Below are 16,529 nucleotides of genomic sequence, written 5' to 3' on the forward strand. Positions count from 1 at the left end.
TTGGTCCTGTTTTGTATGACTGAAGCTTTCTGTTACAAAAAAGGAGAGGATGAGGTCCATGATTCATAATACATAAATGAAAAATGACAAAATATACAGCCAACACTGCTTAGCAATTGTCTTTTCATTGTAAACTCTCCTGTTTCTCATTTGCCAAACTTCAAGCATTCTGCCTTCATTTACCACAGGGCTGTCTGCATCAGATTAAAGGGTTTGGGGGGGGAAACAATCAAACAATCAACAGTTTCTCATCATTGCAAATTTATCACTTTCACTGGGAAGTTCTAATATGTCTACCTTTGAAGTGGGTCCAGCTGAGAAGTTTACTCTTCTTATGCTTTGTCACTACCAAATTCTGACTAAATCCTCCCAGAATCTTAACCAACACTAGTTCAGTAAAAATTTAATGGACTTTGGGAGCTGAATTATCTGAGGACTCCCTCCCACTGAGCACATTCCAGCGCTTCATACCAGGCAATGAAACCATAAATACACCAGCCTACAGACAAGGCTGCAGCACCTGGGGTGGGACTTCCAGAAGTCACTTGTCAAAGTCAAGGGTCCCCTGTGGTGTAAGGGATACTCTGGGCTTTCTGACTTCTTGAGTGTTTGGCTTTGCAACTTGAACATTACATCCAGGTAGCCATTATTATGTAATTGCACAACATATGATAACAGTATAAGATGCATGAAAACATACATGCATTTTGCAAAAGCATTCCATAATATCACTACTTTCACTACTAGGTCAATTTCCAGCGTAAAGCTTTAAAACCTTGCCATAAAAATGAACACTAACAAAATTAAACATTTCGGGTTAACAACTGTTTCAGAGCAGCAAAACCCTCTACTGAACCTTTTGATATTGCAGGCTGTACGACACAGAAGTCAGCAGCACACATGCACATCTGTCTGTGCACGTTAATGCTACACAAATACATGAATTCCACACAGAAGGAATACTGCACACAAGTGACACATCCTGCAGCAGAGCTCCTCACCTTTGGGGAGTCCCACCCCCCACCCCCCCTCCTTTTTAGTGTAACAGTATGTATGTATTAACCCACAGGATGCAACGCAAACCCTGTCTTTTTCTCTGCAGCCAGGCAGGACGTGACTGATGGGTGAGGCTCAGCAGAAGATTTGGGGTCTAGTGGGGATTTATTCCATTAGGACAATGAAATACTCAATGAGACTGGTTATTATAGCAGTACATTTCTAAGCTATTGCCAAGGATGTCTGGGCCAATCAAATTATATAAATAAATTGCAACAGGCTCCAACCTATGACTTAACAATTTTGGACCAAAGTGGGCATATGAGGTTTACAGGCTGATTAGGTCCAGGAGGGGAATGAAGGAAAAAATTCTTTTAAGTAATAGTGACAGAGGCAGGACTCATATCCTTTCAATTCATGATCAGCTGATTAAAACTGATGGCACAGTATACAATCAAGCATTATTAATCCCAGCTAGTTACTTATCTCCAGTGTATGCCCTGTACTTTAACTGTTATTGCTGTTCTAAAAGGAAAATTAAATAAAACCCAGAGGGATATGGATTTTTGTAATGGCTCATACAGCTTCAGTTGACACAAGCACTGTGCAGGATATTTCTAGAGACTTAACATCTTACAGACAAAACCACAGAAGTTAGGGATGGATGGTATCTGCTAAGCCATCTGTTCTATGTCATTGCCAAGGCAAAACTATTCCTGCTGCATATTTATTTGACTTTTACATTAGTTTTAAATACTCTGGTGGATGGAGCTTCCACTATTCCCCTGGGGAGGCTGGACTCACTACAGAATACTTTTCACTGGCAAGATATTTTTCCTGGTATTCAGCTTAGACTTCTCCATTTTAATTTCCTCCTATGACCTTAATCGTCCTCTATTTGTTATGTAAATAGGTTTTCAAAGAGTAAAGAGTGCATACACAGAGGGTCTTAGAGAAAATAAGCATCTACTCTCCTCCTAGAGAATGTCAAGACAGTGAAGTCTTGTTTCTCAGGCACAGGCTATAATTATTGCAGAGTTATCTAAAATTTCTAGTAGGAGGGAACAGACAACAATTTCAGGACACCAACTGTTTCTTTCTTCTGTATGAAAGCAGCAGCAGCAACTTGTTTCTAGACTAGAAGCTCTGCAGAGGCACAGGAAACAATATACCTCCAGTTCTCCTCTGTTCATGGAGGATGAATCTGGCAAGGCTGCAGAGATGGAGGAGAGCTGGATGCAGTCTCCCCAGTCATCAGCCAACCTTGACTTAGCACAGACTAACACTGATCCAGTGTCACACTTTCTACCTGATGCTCAGACAGGTTCAGAATCACACAGCAAGCCTGGCATAATTGCTAGTCCATGTGAAACTCTCAGGCTAGCATTTTAGCGTACCCTTTTTGGTTTTGTTACATGTCAATATTCCTTGAATTTGGAGTCCTGGTAGAAGGATACTGTGTACTGCTGTGTTTCTGCACTGACTACACTTTGCTCTCCTCAAAACTGATTAAGATCTGACATCTTTAATGTTTTCCTTCATTGTTTGCCTTTAGCATCTTTCTCTATGCATAGGTTGTTCTCCAATGTAAAAGACTGCTTGTTCTGTAATTAGGTTAACAACAAGGGGTTGTTTCAGTTAATCAGCCTCCTACACCCTTACTAATTTGGGGATTAGGTTAATTGAAGTTAATTGAGATGCATCCATGGGTCTTGAGGGAACTGGTGGATGAAGTGGCCAGGCCACCCTCCATCATATTTGAGAAGTCCTGGCAGTCTGGCAAAGTTCCCACCAACTGGAAAAGGGGAAACATAACCCCCATTTAAGAAGGGAAAAAAGGAAGACCCAGGGAACTACAGGCTGGTCAGTCTCACCTCCATGCCTGGCAAGATCATGGAGCAGACCCTCCTGGAGACTATGCTCAGGCACATGGAAGATAACGAGGTGATTGGTGACAGCCAACACAGCTTCACTAAGGGCAAATCATGCCTGACAAATTTGGTGGCCTTCTATGATGGGGTTACAGCGTTGGTGGACAAGGGAAGGGCAACTGACATCATCTACCTGGACTTGTGCAAGGCATTTGACACTGTCCCGCACAACATCCTTGTCTCTAAATTGGAGAGACCTGGATTGGATGGATGGACCACTCAGTGGATAAGGAATTGGCTGGATGGTTCCACTCAGAGAGTTGTGGTCAACAGCTCAATAATGTCCGAGAACGGTAACGAGTGGTGTCCCTCAGGGGTCAGTACTGGGACTGGCACTGTTCAACACTTTTGTCAGTGACATGGACAGCGGGATTGAGTGCACCCTCAGCAAGTTTGCCAACGACGCCAAGCTGTGTGGTGTGGTCGACATGCTGGAGGGAAGGGATGCCATCCAGAAGGACCTTGACAGGCTGGAGAGGTGGGCCTGTGCGAACCGCATGAAGTTCAACAAAGCCAAGTGCAAGGTCCTGCACGCAGGTCAGTGCAATCCCAAGCACGACTATAGGTTGGGCAAGGAATGGATTGAAAGCAGCCTCGAGGAGAAGGACTTGGGGGTATTGATTGATGAGAAGCTCAACATGAGCCAGCAGTGTGCGCTTGCAGCCCAGAAAGCCAACCGTGTCCTGGGCTGCATCAAAAGAGGTGTGACCAGCAGGTCGAGGGAGGTGATCCTGCCCCTCTACTCTACCCTTGTGAGACCCCACCTGGAGTACTGCGTCCAGCTCTGGGGGCCCCAGTACAGGAGAGACATGGAGCTATTGGAGAGAGCCCAGAGGAGGGCCACAGGGATGATCAGAGGGCTGGAGCACCTCTCCTATGAGGACAGGCTGAGAGAGTTGGGGTTGTTCACCCTGGAGAAGAGAAGGCTCTGGGGAGATCTAATTGTGGCTTTCCAGTACCTGAAGGGGGCCTACAGGAAAGATGGAGAGGGACTGTTTATCAGGGAGTGCAGTGACAGGACAAGGGGGAATGGGTTTAAGCTGAAGGAGGGTCGATTTAGATGAGATGTTAGAAAGAAATTCTTTACTGTGAGGGTGGTGAGGTACTGGAACAGGTTGCCCAGAGAGGTTGTGGAGGCCCCCTCCCTGGAAGTGTTTAAGGCCAGGTTGGATGAGGCTTTGGGCAACGTGGTCTAGTGGAGGGTGTCCCTGACCGCAGCAGGGGGGTTGGAACTAGATGATCTTTGAGGTCCCTTCCAACCCTAACCATTCTATGATTCTATGAATAAAAGTTAATCCATTACAAAATTCAATATCTATTTTTGCCCTGTTTTTAATAGTAGAACAACTCTTCTATGTGGTTAAATCTCATTTAAGTTGGATATCTGAGTAACATTCAAAAGCAACTTGTTCATAGTGATCACTTTTCTGCATAGCTTAAAGTTGGGGTTTCTTGTGGGGTTTTTTTCCAGCAGATGAAGCTGACATTTAATTTCAGACAATTTCACTAAAATTGCCCCTTTCACAGTTTCTCACTGTTTCAGGTGGGAACATTACTTGTTTTCAAGGAAGACAGTGGCCCATAGCAATACTGAGAAATATAATTAGCAGAGGCATGAAGTTGCTATATATTTTTTTAACATTTTACTACCGCATCTAGGTACAATATGCAGAGTCTCCATAAAAATCCTAGGAATCTAGGACAATTATTGTCTCTGATGAGATTCCATAAAATTCAGTGGCACATTCTGGCTAATCTAGAAATAGATTTACAGTCGCAGCCCTAGAGCTCACTTATGAAAACTATTGTCTCAACTTTTCTATTGCCTTTACAAACAACAATCTGGTAACAGCATCTTCTCTTCTGTTCATATCTCCCTCTTTTCCTGACTAGTTCAGAATAGCCAGAGTAACATAAACGTTAAATACTGTAAGTCCAAGAAGAAAAGCTGAACGCTTCCCCTATAAACAATGATATTTTATGACCTAGCAACTACTTTAAATCCTTTCACTGTATACATTTGATTTTGTATTACAGTACTTTCTTTACCAAAATATCACACGGGACCAAGTCATTGCGCTACATAATTCCTTGCCTGTAGCATTAATAGTACTCGATTACACGAATCAGAAGTTTAAAACTCCCGTGTCCAACAATTAGTTTAGCAAGTACCCGCCCATGAAAGTGAAATAGGCTAGCCCAAGGCCGCGCTCTGTGCTCCGCTCTCCCAGCTGGGCAGGCAGCCGCTAGATGGCCGTCGCGTCCCGCCAGCGGGGAAGCCCGGACCAGGAGCGTCCTCAGGCTGAAGTTCCACTGCTTTATAGCAGGTCTGGAAGTCTGTTTAAAGACAACGGGATCACCATCACCAGCTGGAAGCTGGAAAGGTGTACAGGGAAGTATCCTGAAATAATTCTGCTCCCGCGCCGTTCCCTTGACTCCAGCATCTGACCGGTCCAACAGCACAGCGGTTGACCTTGCATATCCATTATGATTGAAGGTACAACAATACATTAGATGACTTTTCTGTCATCTTTTTTGTTACATGATCTTATGCAACGCTAAGATTTTTGTGGTATTGCAAGTTTCATAAAATACAAGTTTATAGATCATGTTGACTGATCTCTAATGGAACACACAGCAATGTTTCCCCTATGTCCGGTCATGCTACAACCCCATGAGAAGACTAATTTCTCATGGACTTTTTCCATTTCTCCTACCATGCCTGGCAGAATCAAGAAAGGCAGAAGCAGGTTCCAAAAGCAATGAAAGAAAAATAGAAGCCAAGTTCCAGGAATCACCTATGTTTAAGAATGAGCAAAAACTCAACAGAATCAGAAGTGGTTCATCTTCTCCAAAATCTTAGTTTCAAACAAAGATGCTAGCACATTCTTGGAGATTAAAAAAACCTAAAATGTATTTAAGTGGATATTCCCATAATTCACATGATGTGTGAGGACTTGAGACAGAAAAATTCCATCTGGCACAGAAAGAGGGTGCAGATGCCCTTGGTCCACAGGAAAACCTTCAACTTCACCTCCTAAACTGCTATTAGGTTAAGCATTTAATCTTCCACAAGGTATGAGTGTGACAACCCTAGACTCACCTTTTTTTCTTTTTTTTTTTTTAAGGTACATGGAAGGAACAGCACATCATAGCACTGATCACCCAGACCTTATTAGAAACCATGGTTTCATACATAAAATACAATAATTTGTCAATTTTAAAATGTTGTAGTTCTGCAGAGAAGTGCACTCTAGTTGTGTGGATAACATGGGAAGTTTACCTCAGAGCCTGTCCTGACCAAGCAGTTCTCTCTTCTGATCTCCTGTAACTTTCAGCTCTGCAGAAGCCCCCCTGTCCCCCAATCCCCCCATTCTTCTGGTTATGATTTTGTGCAAGTTAACTGAGTTAGCAGAGACTGGGTTAGCCCAGGACTTAATTGTTAAGTACTAGTACTTTCAGAGTACACCATTTGCAGTGCTTGTTCTGTACCATGAATTGGAGCACATGTTATTTCACAAAATACCTCTATGACTATGACATGAATTCCTGTTCATGGAAAGAAATAAACACACACAGAGCCACCATTCATTCATTTTGCACTATTCTGGATTCTCAAGAATGAGCGAACAAAACAGTTTATTTTCTGCTGATGCAGACTTTCTGGGTTTGCTCAAATAAACATTCAACCGTGCCTGGCAGGGTGGGGCTGAAGTTTGGTTTTTCTAAACATCTCATATTGTCATTCTGAAACTTACAGGCGTGATCAGCTTTGCAAGATTTCTCTTTCATGCTCGAAGCAACGACTGAGCCAGAATGCAAGGAGCAGCACAGGAAAAATTAAGAAGTGCAATAATCATTCATTTTCACCACAGTTCCAACAGAACTCCCACACAAACTGACAGTAAATCTTTCATTGGTAGCAAGACTTCAAGGTCTGACCCAGAGCCAGCCTCAATATATTAGGCTGTGACCACTGAGAGGGTGAGGTGCAGGTCTAGCATAAGTGGGTTGAACTTTTAACAACTTTGATAGAATTCTCACCACCTTTTGCCAGGAACAAATTTGATCTGAGCACAGGATCTGCATTAAATGAGTATCGTCCCTGTACAACTCTTGCAGTCTCCTTTCTGCTTTACGGTGCTTTCCATTCATAGGCTCATCGTTACTTAACTGTTGTATAATAACAAAGACTAAGCAAACATGCCTTTTAGAAACCAACTAGCAGGATCCTGTGACAGACCACTGAACAAGGAGTAATGGGGAATGATGCCTGACCTGCTTAAAAAAAACACAAACCAAAACAACAAAACAGAACCCTTAAGAAAAGCAAGAAAAAAAGCATGAATTGTCATCCTTCTCCAGAGAGGACCAGTAAACTGTGTAATCACTTTACATATAAAAGCTCTCTTTTGAAATACAGGCAGGAACCACAAACGGAATTGTAGTAATGTCTCTGCAATCAAAACAGTTCTGGGTACATCTGTATGCCTGGGGGCAGATAAATGAGACTATCTAGGGCTGGCAGGATGCAAGACAGATCAAGTCCAGACACCAACTAGTACTGCTGAAACTAATAAGCCACACAAAATATGATACATTAGCTTAGGCTGCCTTGTGGTTACCCAGCTGTGCAGCTTTCAGGCTCAGATGACCAGGTCAAAGCATAGAGGAGATGTGTCTGCACTTGACATACCTTCCATGTGAAAGGTAAATTAAAATCCAACACAAACCTCCAGAAACATGTAGCTACAAATGGAAACAAGAAGGTCAGCCTGTTCTTCTGGTCTTCTTTTGCTTTTCATCCCACTTATTCTTACAAACTTCACCTTTGCAAACTCTAATAAATTCACAGGATACTGTGGCGGCGTTTTAAAGATTGCTAGGATCAAGGCAGACACAAGTCCAAGCCTTTTTCCTAAATCACTCTCCAGGTCACGCTCATTTAACTCAAATGCAAATGCACACACAGCCATTCATAACAAGGAGTCAAAGGCAAATGACTGACAGTGTTTACATTCTCCTCTCATGTATCATCCATAACAGAAACTGCTGTACCTCAACCACAACTAGTCAAACAGGCCTGACATTTCTTTGCAATGGACACAGCAGTAACATACAACCTGCATGAGTGTGACTGAACCCCTGAGTATCGTTCTGACAACATGGGAAATCTGTTCATGAGCTCCTTATGAATTATGTTTGTGCCCATCTATGTTAGACCAAAACTTTATTTAAATTGCAGGGCTTGTCTGAGTCCTCCACTACCTCCACCTTTGTCTAAAATTCCAAGTCTAACAGCAGAGTATTACCAACCTTTAAGGGCTGTCAATTTAAATAAAGTATGTCCAGGCCAGCATGCCATGTGCCAAAGAGGGTCGCAGTCACAGACCAAAGCCAGCTCAGCAGCCAGCTATCCTGGGATAGAACCAAGCAGAAAGCTAAGACATGTTTGTTTCTGCCTTCACGTAAGGAGCTCATATTTTGACATCCTTTCCACTTCTACAGTATAACAAATTGCAGGGATTACAGCATTACCTGAATCTGCAGGTTTTGCAAGCTTTTTAAATTCAATGCTAAGTATGTATCAGACTAAAATGTCACAGGATTCATTCCTTATGTCATCAAAACTCTGAACATGTTAAAGCCGTCATTGTGCTACCTCCAAAACCCAGGCAGGCATGGACCTGCTTGATGTACCCAGGCAACGCTCATAGGTGACAAGCTCTTTTCAGTTCCCTGGCTCTGAATAGGAGATCTCATGCATGCAATTATATTAGTGAAAATCCTACTTCTGATTTGTGGGAATTCCTCCACTTTCAGTTTCATTAAATTATTGCCAGATTATGACCACGAGGAAACACAGTTAAGGCATTGCAGTTGATTGATGGATGGGGGGAGAACTCATGCTGGTGGTTAGACTGCCATTATTTTGTGGTTAATATTGTTTCTTTTCTGACTCATTGTATTATAACAATGAGATTCATTTGGAAGGGAAAGAGAAGTTTTATTAGGTTGATTTTCCATAACAGAAAGAGAGTAGAGGCCACACACAAAGCTAAGGCTGCAACTGATGCATATCAAAGTGCCTTTAAACACAGCTAAAATGCTTTGCTGTTTTTTCCACTTTCCTCTGAAGTGTGGTTCAGAGTTGTACTAACTTCATCGCATGCAAGAACACAGTCAAATGGGATGAAAAACATGATCTCTAGGAATATTTACACTTTCTCCAGTGTACCTGAGTGGATTTGTTTGTTTGCAGTTTCTTCTATCCCTGCAAACAAATGCTTTGATGAAATGAACAAGTCCAAAGGAAACTTCTTCATGAAGAAAAATCAATGCTCTGATTATTTTATCAACAAAGTGTCTGCACAAGCACACACAAGGTCAACAGAGCCCGGTGTGAAGGCTGCTTTATAACCTGTGTGAGAAAGTTGGGTCCTCTGCCTGAATAAGCAGATTAATTTGCATCATAATTCCCAAAGTGTCAAGCAGGGGTGGTATCAACCTGTCCTGTGCCTTGTGTCTTTACTAACCTGTTCCCAAAAGGCTGCCCACAGGCGGATCACAGACAATACTCTGGTAAGTCTGGAGGACTAAAGTAAAGGCAAGACTGAAGTAAGCACTTTGTCTATGATCTGTGCCACAGCTTTTGCACTTGTGCTCTGTGGGTTTTGTAATTAAACTCCAGCTACCAAGACTTTGGGCATTAATGTCACATAGCATCATACACTCTCACTATAATTCAGCAAGGGAACTATCCTGCAGACACACATACACGAGCACACAAACACATCACAATTGCTGCAGGTGTACACCGTTCCCACACAAACACCACAGCCCCCCAGTACTGTGAGGGTAGAAATCCAGTGAGACCCAAGGTCCTCCTTCCTCTTAGACACAACACCTAAGGTACACTGCCCTGCCTCATCCAGCTCCTCTGTGCAGGGTCTCAGCCCTACCTGCGCCCCCTTCTTACCAGCCCAGGGGTGCAGGTTTCCCTGCTGACTGCCCTGCAGCTCAGGCAGGGGCTTTCTCAGCTCCTGCCTCCCTCCTGGCAGCACCCATGCTGAGGTACACTCAGAGCATGGCAGGTTTGGGGGCTCTCTCTGGCAGGCCCTCGGCCTCATACAGCCAGCTGCAGAGTCAGTGCTACTTAGCTAAGTGCAAATAAAAATAAAAATAGAGATTTCAACAAAAATCCTTTCATAATCCAAGATGCAAGGCACTTCAGACAAAAAAATACTTCTGGTTGCTTTCACATGACCCCAAAGACTCACCCAGGGTCACTTGTTTGTACTGAGAGAAGCTGCCAGGTGGAGTTGGAGGTGTCCGAGGCGGGAGCAGACACACCTTGGCGGCGGGGGCAGCGGGGTCGGTCGGGCCCTCAGGGAGCTGTGACTGGGCCTCAGCTTCTCTCAGAGCAGCCTGTCCCCTCAAGCCCGCCCGTTTTCTCACTGCACTTTAAAAGCTCTATTTGCTTTGAAGTGGGCAATTTGGTACTCCTGGTGAAACAACCAGCAGTAAATAGAAGTGTTTAAGTACTTCTCAAAAATACTGACTCTGTGAAGGCCTAGCCTACTTTATAGCTGCTGGCTTAAATTCTCACCTTTAAGGCTTAACACCTATTAACCCAGCATTCATGGAGGCTGAGTGGTATTTTCACGTTTTCTGAGACGCTGGTCTAACCTCTCAACAGCTGCGAACGCGCGCGGCGGGGCTGTGAGGCGAGGGGCGGAGGTTGCGGCAAACCGGTGGCCGGGCAGGCGGTGGCAGTCGCATGCTCCCCTGCTTTACCGCAGGACTCTTTAATTCCTCCCCGTTACAGAACACGCTTTTTATTCATTTACGTATTACCAAGATAAAAGTGTTTTTCAGGGGGGGGTTGCCTTTCTGGTTGTGGTGGTGGTGGTTTTGTTGTTGTTCCCCCGCCGCTGCGCCCCGTGAGCTCGGGGCTCCCCTCCCCGCGGGGCTGCCGGCCGTGTGGGACCCGCGCTGCCACCCGCCCGTCCCGGCTGCAGAGGCGGCCGCTGCCCGCACCCCGGCCCCGGCAGCAAACCCAGACAGGCCACGGCGGGAGGGAAGCAGAGAGAAAGGGAAATGCGGCGCAGGAAGAGCCGGGCCGGGCCGGCAGGAAAACCTGGGGGAACGCAGGAAGGGGGGGGGCGGGGGGAGCGAGGGCAGCGGGAGAGGTTTCAGCGGCCTCGAAAAGGGCCTGGGAAGGAAGAGAGGGTGGTTTTCACCTCAGAATAAGCAAAATAAGTATATTCTAAAATACTAAGGTACTTTGAGTCTTCAAATATCAAAATTCAGGTAAATGCTAATCTGAAATACTTTACATGTTTTCACTAGTTCTTTTTTTCTATAGGCAGAGTCTGCTTTTTGTCTGGAGCTTTAAAAAGTTTTCTTTCTGTATCACCCAGCACGCTTCTGTAGCGTAGCAGCTAGGCTGAGTATTGTGTTTCCCCATTCTCGTCTCTCTGGGGGTAAAAGGCTTTGCTCGCTGAGCCTTTTATGTTAGTTCATCCTATTAAAGTGCCTTGCTTTGTTGTCCTCTGAACCCTCTTTAATGCCTCCGCATTTTTCAGCAAGTTTAGTGAAAAGCAAAACTTCACCCTGTATCATTAAAGTCCCGACTAGAGCCATTTCCACCAATGAACCATTTAAAGTTAAAAGAGTCAGTATTCCTTCACTGTCGCCTCAGTTGTGCAGACAAGCTCTTCTCCCTCACACCTATATTCTTTATTAGAAGAATAAAGTACAACCACTTTCACATGGGAAATGGACAGTCTCTGAGATGAAAGTTAATCTGAAAGATTTCCTCAAGTAACATTTGCAATACAATGTATAAAAACAATGAGAGCGCTGATAAAAAGCAAAATGTATTGAATTTTTAAGACCGGGGGGAAAAAAAGTTAACACTTTTTGGAACAGAGTTGTAGGCTGCTTTGAAGTAACGTCTCTGTGCCAACATAAAGGATTGGTTCAAAAGGTGCATTGATCAAATAACCCTGATTAGAGAGAAAAACTACACACCAGCTACAAGCAATTTCTTATCTTGTGCATAAGCCAGCAGTAGAAGTGGGAGTTGTGCTGGAAATAAAAAGCATCTAAAAGTGCCTGGTGTTTTGGAACGGCTCACATATATTCCTTGTGTAACAGGCATCTGAATGGTCACCAGATTAGAAGAAATCGTTAGACCATAGTTGTGTCTTCCCTGAAAGCAAGAAAGATAACAACGCAGACTTTGGTGAGTTGTTTTTCGATAATAGCACCTCTTCATAATGTGTTTTTCAGCCAAGATCTCGATCCTTCTTCCAACCATGAGGATAGAGTTGCACGTATTACTAGAATTTTTTCTTTTTCTCCCACCTTATAGTAACTGTGATACAGCAACATCCAGCTCATCAAAGCACAAGGAAACATTGCAAGTAGCTGGGCAATAAATGACCTGGCAGACCATCCCCCATATTCAAAATGCCACAGACACCAGCTCTTTGAATAGTACCACAAAATTATAAATATTCAATTGTAAACACCTTTGTGTATCTATTTTACATATATATATATATATATAAAAATCTCTTTGTGGGAAGGTGAGAATTCATGAGACCTTGCCCAGAGTTGCTCAGGAAAGAATTTCAGATTTAGAGTTCACAAGTGAAAATCCTCAGCTTTGTGTCTGTATTACCAGAGAGGATTCCTTCCCTTCATTTCAAGTGGAAAATATCAGACTGTAGTCCAACTCCCTCACCTATCCCGAACTGTGTCTGAAACCAGTTCTCCCGTATGCTCTCAATCACAATCTTGTGCCAAATCCAAATTTCACAAAATTGTTGCTGCACTTTCTCTATAACCATATAAATTCTATTTCTATTGCTTACAGCAATTCACATCTGCACCTTCACATTATCCAACTGTAGGTGCTTGATATGGGCAAGAATTTGTCTGAAACAGTATTCCAGCAATTTATTCCAGTGTCCTGCTAAGTCAAGAAGTCTTGGTCTATGCCAAGTGTATCTGTGCAGAACTACCTTTAGCAGACAGCTCAGGTCAGCACCAGAAAGTGTCAGCTGTCAGCTATCATTCGAACCACAGATTTTTCCCAGTTAGTGATACTGCTTTCATCAATGATTTCATGGCATCTAGCAGGTGATTTTAACCCAGTCTTTATTCAGTGATTTCCCTCTAGCCTGTATTTTCCAAATGTTCATTAGTTATCAAAAATTATGCAGTCTGTTTTTTGAGCCTGCTTTTAGCTGAGAAAGTCATTCCGAATAAACACTGCAAATGCTACATATACATGTTAATGTTTAATGTGGCTTTGTTCACGTGCATTTCCAATGAGCCGTTTTGATGTGTAGTTATTGTACCATGTATTTAAAAATGGGTCTTCTCCACGGCATCATTCACACAAGCTCAAAGTATTGGCCTTTGTATCAGGTTTCTATTATGTGACTACTAAACCAGGCTTGGTGGAAGGTTTACAGAGGGTGGATGGAGCTTTGTCAGCTTTGCTTTTATTAGGACTTTTCCATGCCTGAGCATTCCTGGGTGTGGCTGATGGGATTTCCTGCCTTTTTGTCCTGTGAAGGTAGCACGGAGGGTCCAACTGCGAGGAAATGGTTCCAGCTTCATTCCCGTATAAGATTTTTTAGTAGGATAAGAGATCTGGCTGTGCAGAGCTTTGCTTGGGGGTTCTGTTCAGGAACTGCTGCGTTGACACAACATCTCTTAGAATTTGTGGATGAGCAGGGGGACAGGGAATGTGTCAAATTGTTCCTGGACGGGAGAGGGACCTTAACATTGTAACTCTCTCAGTGGGTCACATAAATCTACACTAATTATGTTCCCAGCTTGGAAAAAACCCAACACTTTTTTTTCTTAATATCTTAATTTAAATTAGATGCCTGAGTTTCAGATCTCTCTAGGCACTTCTTACTTTAGCAGAAAACTTGTACTGGAACAAGATAGCTGTACCACATGTTCTTATATCTAGCTCCTGTGCACAGAGTGATTTGATTACTGTTAATTATCATAGAAAATCCTGTGCATAGAGTAATAATTGAAGGAAGATTTCTTGACCCTATGTGATTGTTGCAGACTGTAAAAAGAAATAAGGTTCTATCAGAATAAATTAGATGATAGAGAATGAGCCAACCCTTTCCATCTGTAAATGCAAAGATAGGATTAAAAAAGTTTGTGAAAGCAGATTATAGGAACTTAATTTAGATGGATTTTGTTTGTTTGTTTCTTAAATCCTTGAAGGTTCAGTTGTAGTTGCATTTATTTTGTTTTCCAAGAAAATCAGTATGGAGAATTATTGAAATGTAAGAGATGTTTTCCTGGGGAATTTTGGAACCCCATAAATGACAAAGCCTGTTCTTGGGGAATTCCCAGCATTTCAGAACTGAGTAGGTTACATAGATCTGGTCTACATATCTAGATTTTTGGATGCTTTGTCAGTCTGACCCTTTTTAAAACACCTGATAATGCCTCAGCCCATACAAAATGCAATCAGTATTGACATCTTCCAGGCCCAATTAGGAATTAGGAAATGTTACAGTTGGGCAATCCCTATGTTTCTTAGTTGACAGTAAGAAAAGGATGGGTAACAGTATTTTTACATGTTTGTGTCCTGTAGTTTTGGTCCTGGCTGCCTACACTGTACAGCAAGCCCAAGGTTTGTTTCTGCTGAGCTGTCTGTCCGTAGGGCGTTCTGGCTACAGCCCCTCTGTTGCCCAGTATACACCCTGCTGTACCTGGGTCTCACACAGGCATACCTAGTTAGGGAGTTGCCAGGGGAGCAACAGACAGATTTTATGATAATTTTCCATCCCTGCTCTAGTCCTTACACTGGAAGAACAGCTAGGAAAAAGAATATAAATCAAAGGGCCAGGTTACAGCAGAGAATTCAGGCTATTTTATTTCATGTAGACATTTGGTATAATGTACTTTTTCAGTTCTCAGTTCATTTTCTCTGCCTGTTTGTCACATGGCCAACAACAGGACAAAGCCACACACCCTTTCGGTGCATACAGAAGGCAGTCCAGGGCCTGGGAAGGGTGCTTTCTACATTACATTCTTCAAAACTCTGCACTACACATCTGGCCTAACCTGCTGGTGTATGGTAATGGGTGTCCATGGCCAAGGAGCTGCAGAGTTCCCCCATACAAATGACCTGCCTTTTTTTTTTTTCCTCCCAGCAGGAACCCTTACTTTTATTGTAGTTATCATTTTATTAGTTATTATTCCTGGTCTGAATCTCGTTTACATGCATAGACCTGTGGCCTGTCTATGGAGGAAACGGACTTCAGTTGTCTTGATCAAGAGCGTAGGAAATGCTTCCCATGGCCCAGTGCCACGCGCTGGCATTTGCATTTGTTTTACTGCGTGAATTTCGCAGGGCTTTGAGTTCCCTACCAAAACAGGACTCCCATCACACAGCCACCTAGAGGGAGACAGTCATTTTCCAAGAAGGCCCACAGCACAATTAGATAGATAAGCAAGGGATACAGAAACAAAGGCAAAGCAAAGGGAAGTGACTCACCTGTGGACTATCAGTTACGAATAGGCAAGGGACAGTGGTAGTCAGGAAGGGCCAGTGACACAGCCATGCCGTGACATAGCTCACCCCTTTTCACAGGATCGCAGACACATCCTGGGACAAACAACCTTAATGCCCATAAGGCTTCAAGAGTGGAAGGGCCCTCCTCCTTAGGATAAACACACCCCTACGAATTCAGACATCCCTGTACCTTGGCTTTATGCCTCACTTGTAGCATGTTGAGAGCTTAACTTGGACTTTCATCATTTATATACATCTGGTGCTCTGCACAAAAGTGACTTTATCCCTGGGACAAAGCAGCGCTTTGCCTCATGACTGTCAGCACCCGGCGTAAACCATCCCTGCCCAAGCGAAGGCCTGAGCCAAGAGGGACTTTATCTTGTGTGCAAATACAGATTTAACATTTTTTCCAGCCCTGCTCAGGTCACTAATTAAAAGCCTAGGAAGTGAGCACACATGAAATCATTCCTTCCGTACAGGCAGACAGATGGAGAGAAATTCCAGCCTGTTTCCACTCTTTTGTCTTCGGGGCATTTTTGGAATTTCCTTCAGGAAGTGAGGTTATGACCCAGAGCCTTCCTCGGTGAGTAGGCTCTTGTTTCCCACAGTAAACCTTGCACAGTGATGACATACAGTACAAGAAGGTGAGGTTTATCTTCACACTCCAACTGCATCCTGTATGAGCTCCATGGAACTTAAAAGTAATACTGAGAGGGAATGGCTGCAAGAGAGGAAATGGAAGTCAAGCCTTTGGAAGAAGCAGCACAGTACCTATTCAGCTATGCTGCCACAGTCTTTGCTGGTGGACCCAATGGAGCTGCAGTGGTTACACAGCTGAGGGCACCGTTCTACATTTCATAACCTTCCTTGAAGTTTGCAATAAGCTAAGAATTAAACTTACAAATTATATTAGTGATTAGTGAATTATTTCACTTATTCTACTAGCAGGCATCTGGTTTTTCTTCCGTTTGTACTTCATTAGCTGTTGGAGAAAAATCGCTACTGTAGGGATTCTTTTAATGGCATTTCGATAC

This window comes from Grus americana, chromosome 8, assembly GCF_028858705.1.
Source record: "Grus americana isolate bGruAme1 chromosome 8, bGruAme1.mat, whole genome shotgun sequence".
NCBI lineage: Eukaryota > Metazoa > Chordata > Aves > Gruiformes > Gruidae > Grus > Grus americana.